The sequence below is a fragment of the Phoca vitulina genome, unplaced genomic scaffold, assembly GCF_004348235.1.
Source record: "Phoca vitulina isolate PV1807 unplaced genomic scaffold, GSC_HSeal_1.0 scaffold35, whole genome shotgun sequence".
Lineage (NCBI taxonomy): Eukaryota > Metazoa > Chordata > Mammalia > Carnivora > Phocidae > Phoca > Phoca vitulina.
In genome coordinates, this window is record NW_022589738.1 from 8,628,266 (window position 1) to 8,635,192 (window position 6,927).

A 6,927-nucleotide genomic window follows, 5' to 3' on the forward strand; every position below is an offset into this window, starting at 1 on the left:
CCAGGCCGGTACTTTTCAGCACCAAGAGGGAATTTCCTGGCCCCAAGAGAATTCCCCTTGGTGGGAAAAGAAGAATAGAGTGAATGTAAGGCTCTAAGGATTACAAAGAATGATACCACCAAACATGACATCACCAAAAGAACACAGTAAGCGTCCAATAACTGACCACAGAGAAATGGAGATCTATGAATTGCCCAATATAGAATTAAAAATAATTGTTCTAAAGATGTTCAGACATCTACCAGAGAAGGGAATCAAAGCATATCACCATAGAAAATCATCAATTCAAAAAAGACAGCAAAAGAGAAAAAATCTAACAAAGGATCTATTAAACACACAAAAAATTGACAAGATGACATTAGTAACTCCTTACCTGTCAATGATTATTTTAAATGTAAATGGATGAAAATCTTCAGTCAAAGGCCTGGTGGTCAGAGGAGAGGAGTAAACTTCAAAAAGCTATTTGAAAGTATAATATGAAAAAGTATGTTTATAGCCTACATTTGAAAAGGGTTATGGTGTTATTCCAGTAAAACATTAATGATCTTTCATTTTGTTGAGGTTTTAACTTTCTCTAATTTATGTCATGCAGCACAATGGAAACATGGAGTTATTTATTAATGTCTGACTCCCTACCAGGAATATATACTCCTTAAAAGGATTGTGTCTGTTAATCACCAGTTTTTCCAACAGTGCCTGGTACATAGTAATGTTGCAATGGCAGTTCTCACTAAGCGGCACTGCGAGGTGGTCAAGGGCTGGAGGACCCGGGTGCGGACAGCCCCCAAGTGGGCAGATGAAGGGCCGTGCCAGCCTTTGTCTCTGTGGCTAAGTTTTTCTGGCCAGAGTCGGAAATTTCTCTGCCTTATCTTCCTACTGCCGGTGGGTTTTGGTTAAAATAGGCACTGGGGGAGTGTGTCTTCAGCTCGTGGGGCTGACGTTGTGGAAAATAAGACCACATCCTCAGGATATAAAATGAGGTATGAGTTACCAAGAATTGTGTTGCAACAAGGGAGGAGGCGAGTGCTCGGGAGCCAGTAGCTGAGTTACCACAACACACCAAATTCCTAAGGATCCGAATCATCATAAGTTGTCGTAAAAGCAAAGAGCCCAGCCGGGAAGCACCTTGCGGTCAGCAGCGAAGTGCAGGGATCGGGTCCTCAGGTAGCAGAGGGAATCCCTCCGTGATACGGCAGCAGGGGGAAGGGGCGCTGGTAGAGCACTTTTGAAAAGTGTCACCATGTGTGCTCAGGACAGTCTTCGGTATCTTTGTTTCCACTGCGACTTGCTTGTTTCCATAGCTCCTGACAGCACAGTGTTTCAGGGAGGGGCTCATTTCTTCAGCGAGGGTGGTTAAGAAGCCTGGCTGAGTGTCTCCTGGACAGCCCCCATGACCACCTCTCAGGGATGCTGAAGCTTAGGAATTCTCAGAGACAGTGATTGCGAACATTCAGATACTCAACGGATTCCAAGACTGGACTAAACTAACCTCAACCAGCTAAGAAATATCCTACAAGACAGGGATGCGGGCTCCCGGGTGTCGGATGTTGAAGTGTGTTCCTGAACCTTTGATCATGGATGTCATCAGAATTATCTAACAACAAGTATTATAGATATAAAACATAAAACAAGTGTAAAACAACAGATATATTGGCACAAGCACTGACCAGTCAGTAGAGCTGCAGAAGGTGCTTTAGGGCCCCGGCTCTGTGAGGGACTGAGTCTATAGTCGCTGCACCCCGGGGGGAAGGGGTGAGGGTGGCTGGCCCGGGGGAGGGCGTCAGAACGCTTAGGTAACCCAGAACAGTCTCCGTGCATTAAGCAGCATGGTATGTGACAATGTGAACTAGCGGTCCTGCATCAGGAATTTCCCCTTGGCACCACAAACTCCCGGTCTCCAGTAACTCACACAGCATCTTTGTGTGTATTAGCGGAAAGCATTCTCTACTGTCAGCCTGGATGAGCTGACTGCTGGCTTCACTGGGAAGATGGAAGCCTCCCAGCAGGAAGAGTGTTTAAGAAATGAAAGGTTCCCCTCTGGAGTGGTGAATTAGAAAAAGGTAGCTTCTCAGAGTGAAAAGGTGCTGTCTCTAGAAGAATGATCTGGAAAAGCTCCTACCCCACCCCATGAGAAACGTTTCCCCCTCGTGCGAAGAGGAGTCAGAAAGAAGTACCCCTTTTCCAGATGCAGCATGGGGGTTTGCATGTTGGAGAGGAGAATCACGGCTACATTTCAGTGTCCCCACCCCAATGACTGGACACTCTATGCAGTGCACAAACCGCACAACTGTGCAAGGTGGCCCTGCCGATCCCTGGTTACACTTCTCAAACTTAGTTTCCCGCTTCATCTCCCAAACTTATTTCCTCTCCTTTCTTGCATGCATACCATACCGCTACCTGTTAAATACTGTCTAAAAGTTCAGAGTTTCTACCTGTTAAAATTGATTTGGCTTATCTTCTTCAATGTATTTTAACTTTGGCACATAAAACACAGCACAACTATGTAGTGAGAGACATCCGGCTAACTAGACGGCTCCATGGTGAACACAGTGCTGTTTTGGAAATGTCAGGTCCACAACCTTGAACCCAAGGCGGTCCCTCCATTCCCAGAGCAGATGGAGAAGCAGCCAGGAATGATGTTCCTGCAAGTCATTCTGCTAACATCCTGCAGCCTGGCCTGCAGGGATCGCTTCCAGGCATAAGAGGGTAATTCAGCGTTCACAGCCCATTGATTTCTGGCCATGGCTGCGGAAATGTCAATAAGGGGCCAACTGTGGCAGGGGTTGCTTTGTGATCCATTGTCTTTTCTGCTGAAACTTGGTTTGTCAAAGCTGCCAGATAATCCATGATGACTTTTAGTCACTATGACCTGGGCTGGATTTGGGTCATTGACTTGGTTTCCATGTTAGTTAACTAATATTCTAGAATGTGACCATCGAGCATATTTATATCAGAGTATATATCTTGGGCAATTACAGTGTTTGAAGATTTAAGACCTCTGCTTTCAGAGTGTTCAGCGATATGCGAGACAAACACACAACAGGCTCTGAGCAGGGCGACAGGAGAATTGGTTTTCCACTAACTAGCTCAACAGCGTCTGTCAGGTCACCTCACACCCTGGAAAGCAGACCAGTCTACTGCAGATGAAATGTCTTATGACACTGTGACTATAAATCACGCTATCACGAAGGCACACTTGTAATTCCCCTGGGGCGCTGGAGAGCAGCACTACACTTCTGACTGACTTGGGAGGGCTGCACCAACGCCATCCCTGGCTTCCTCCGAATAGTCCGGCCGCAGGGATGCTGAGTCCATCAGAGCAGAGCACAAGTAGGGGTCTTCCCAGTGACTCCACTGCACCCCTGCGGCGGAGCCCTCAGTAACTGCCCCGTCCACATCCGCAGCCCAGTTCCTCCCCTGCTCTTCCGCTGTTCACCTTCCCAGCTCAATAACAGCGGTTCACTGACAGCGCAGCGTTCCTCCTCTTTCATATCGTTCACTTCCCCTGCCAGGTCTCACCGCTGCCCCCCCAGGGCGGGGGGCAGGCTCCTGTGTTTGGCCGCCTTGTGTTCTGTGCCCAGATGTCTGACGGCACTGATGGCGCACCCCTGCAGTGGCTCCTCTCCCTTTCCCCATCCACATGCCTTGTCTGTCCCTCTGTCCATTTACGCCACTGTGACAATGGCGCGCAGCTCTTCTTCCTCACTGTGTATGTTGCCTGTCCAGGGACACCACACTGCTGAATGCTGTTCTTTGTCCGTTCATATCCTTTGTCCAGTCCCACCACTGCACTGATGGTGCAGGGCTCCTCCATTTCACATCCTTTAAATCGCTTGCAGAGTTGGCCTACTTCACCGATGATATGGAGCTCCCCATCTTTGCCCCGTTGACTGTGGGGACATGGGACTGGGGTGGTTGAAGTTTCAAAAACTTAGAACTTTATATTTGTTAAAATAGAAAACAAAACACGATGTAGCACTTATGTAATTGTAACCTAAAAAAGAAATCTTCCCTGGTAGAGATCCACATTAGTGATACATTCCACTATTTGTCTATAAGTGTTTCTCCATGCAAGAGCAGAAGTATTAAAGACTCTCACACTGGGGGCACCAGGAGACTTTCATCCCTCTTGGTAAAGATCATAGGTTTATTTCAATTAAAATACTTTGCATTTTCACAGTATTTAGTTTTGTTTATATTATACTATCCTTCATTTCTGACCAATTTTATTCCAAATTGTGGTGCTTTTTTATAAAAATTATTCCTTCATAGCTCTCTTTGGGCATCTCAGACATATATAGCTCAAATTCCTTATCAGGCTCTTCTATCAGTGATTTTCCTTGGGAGTGGCATCAAAGTCTGAGTTTTTTGTTCACACCTGGCATTAGATTTTATCATGTAACTTTGCATTTTGGTCATCAGACTAATTTTTGAATGGGATTTCTTTTTGTTAGCTTTCCTTGTTGTTTTCTAACTCTTGCCCTGTGGTAGGCAGAATTTCTATGAAGGGCCCCTATAGTGGGCTTTATGGTCACGCCAAAAAATATATGTCCATATCGTAATCCCTGGAACCTGTATTCCTTTATATGGTAAAAGATGTGATTAAATTAAGGATATTGGAAAAGAGGAGCTTATCCTGGATTATCTGGGTGAGTCCTAAATACATTCTCATGTATCCTTATATAAAAAAAGGGGGCAGATAAATTTTGGACAGATACACACATTAGAGAAGGCAATGTAAAGATGAAGCAGAGAGAGGTGAACCCAGAATGCCAAGGAATCCCATATAACTTCCAGAAGCTAGAAGAGGCATGGAATAGATTTTCTCTTGGAAACCTCCAGGGGAAGTACCTTGATTTCAGACTTCTGGCTTCCAGAACTATGAGAGAGTAAATTGTTATTGTTTTTAACCACCCAGTCTGTGGTTTTTTGTTATAGCATCTGTAGGAAACTAATATAGCTCAAGGACTTCAGGCCATATATCCTGGAGCCTGTGAATGTTATGAAATAGTGCTCCTGTGATTGTGTTATGTTGTAGGACACAGCTGACCTCTAAAAGAGAGATTATCCAGGTGGGCCTAATCTGATCACATGAGCCTGTAAAAGCAGAGACCTTTCTCCAGCTGGTGGCAGAAAAGGTAAGAGGAGAATTCAGAGTGATTGGAAGCATGGGAAGGATTTGACACACCATTCCTAGCTTTGAAAATGGAGGAGGTCAGAGCCAAGTAATGCAGGTGGCTTCTGGAATCTGCAAATGACACCTAGCTGACATCCAGCAAGGACAAGTGGGCCTCAGGGCTACAGACACACAGAACCTAATTTCCCTGACAACCTGAATGTGCTCAGAAGCAGATTCTCCCCTAGACCCTCCAGGTAAGATACAAACCCAGCTTAGACCTTAATTTTGGACTTACAAGACCCTAAACTGAGTTGAGCCTGCTCAGACTTCTGATCTATAAAACTGTGAGCCAAAAAACAGGTGATTTTATTTATTTAATTTAGAGAGAGAGAGAGAGCGAGAGACAGCATGGGAGTGTGTGCGCAAACGGGAATGGGGGGTGGGGGAGGCACAGAGGGAGAATGAGAGAAGCAGACTCCCTGCTGAGCACGGAGCCTGACACACCCTGAGATCATGACCTGAGCTGAAATCAAGAGTCAGACACTTAACCGACTGAGCCACCCAGGCACCCCAAAAAGAGGTGCTTTAAGCTGCTAAATTTTTGGTAATCTGTTATGCCAGCAATAGAAAGGAAATATGCCCTCTGTGTGGTCTTCCTTGCCTATCTACACAGTTGTCTCCACAGGCCCTCCTCCCACTGCCCCATCCAGAACAAGACTGTACATGGTTATCTCCATTTTCCGGCCTCACTGCGATCTTGGGAGTATTGTGAATCCCACCCTTCAGCCAGCTAGAAACTTCATGCAGTGTGTCAGCATGAGGTTTTGCTAGACAACAATGCGTCCACAACAATGTTTTCAGTCTCCTTAAGAAGTGGAGGTCGTACCCCTCAGTCCCTGAATTCAAGCATGGAATTTGAAAAATAATCCCGTTGCCCAAAATACAAGGAGCGCTTGTACGATTTACCACCTAGAAACTGAATCATTTTGCTCTTCTCCTTATGGTCCCTGATGATTTTTATCTTGTTACTTTTGGCCTGACTCTACCATTTTTTTTTTCTAGTTTTAAGCATTATCATTTACTATCTCCTGGGATCAGAGGGATGTGTCAAAGTGTGAGCTCACTGCACCAGCTTGATGAGAAATCAAGCACTGTTTTATAAAGGATAAGAAACATGTATACCCTTATGTCCAGGGCCAGAGTATATTATCTGGTTCTTGAAGAATTAAACACAGAATTTGGGCTTGCAACTGGGTGTCTCTATACCTATATACAGTAGCATGTAATATAAAAAATTTCAGGAACACACAGACACGTATATGTATATGTGTGTGTGTGTCATTTGAAATTGCTGCAATAATTGTATGAATTTGAACGGAGTGGCCCTGATGTTATGAATCACCCATGGCATCCAAGGTAAGTACAACAGTACCAGTAAAAGTTCTGGAAAAGGAGTGTCTTGCTATGGGTATTACTAGTTGCTATCCTACACAAATATCTTTAGAATGAAGAGGAACAAAAAAATATTTTCAAAAGAGAGAAGTTCATTTATATTTTAGCTATTCTGAATTCATTTTCCAAGACATCTTAATAACAACATTCATCACCATAATAACATCTTCATTAAATATATGCCCTTGAGTTTTCTATGTTGCAAAATATAATAATGATAACTTAAGGGGCCCTGTTCACTAAGAAATAATTAAAAAAAAAACAACAACAAGAACATGGCACAAAAATCAAGTAGAATTGATGATAGTTGGTTTCTTCCTATACAGATGACGCTAAAAAAAACTTTGTTCCCTATC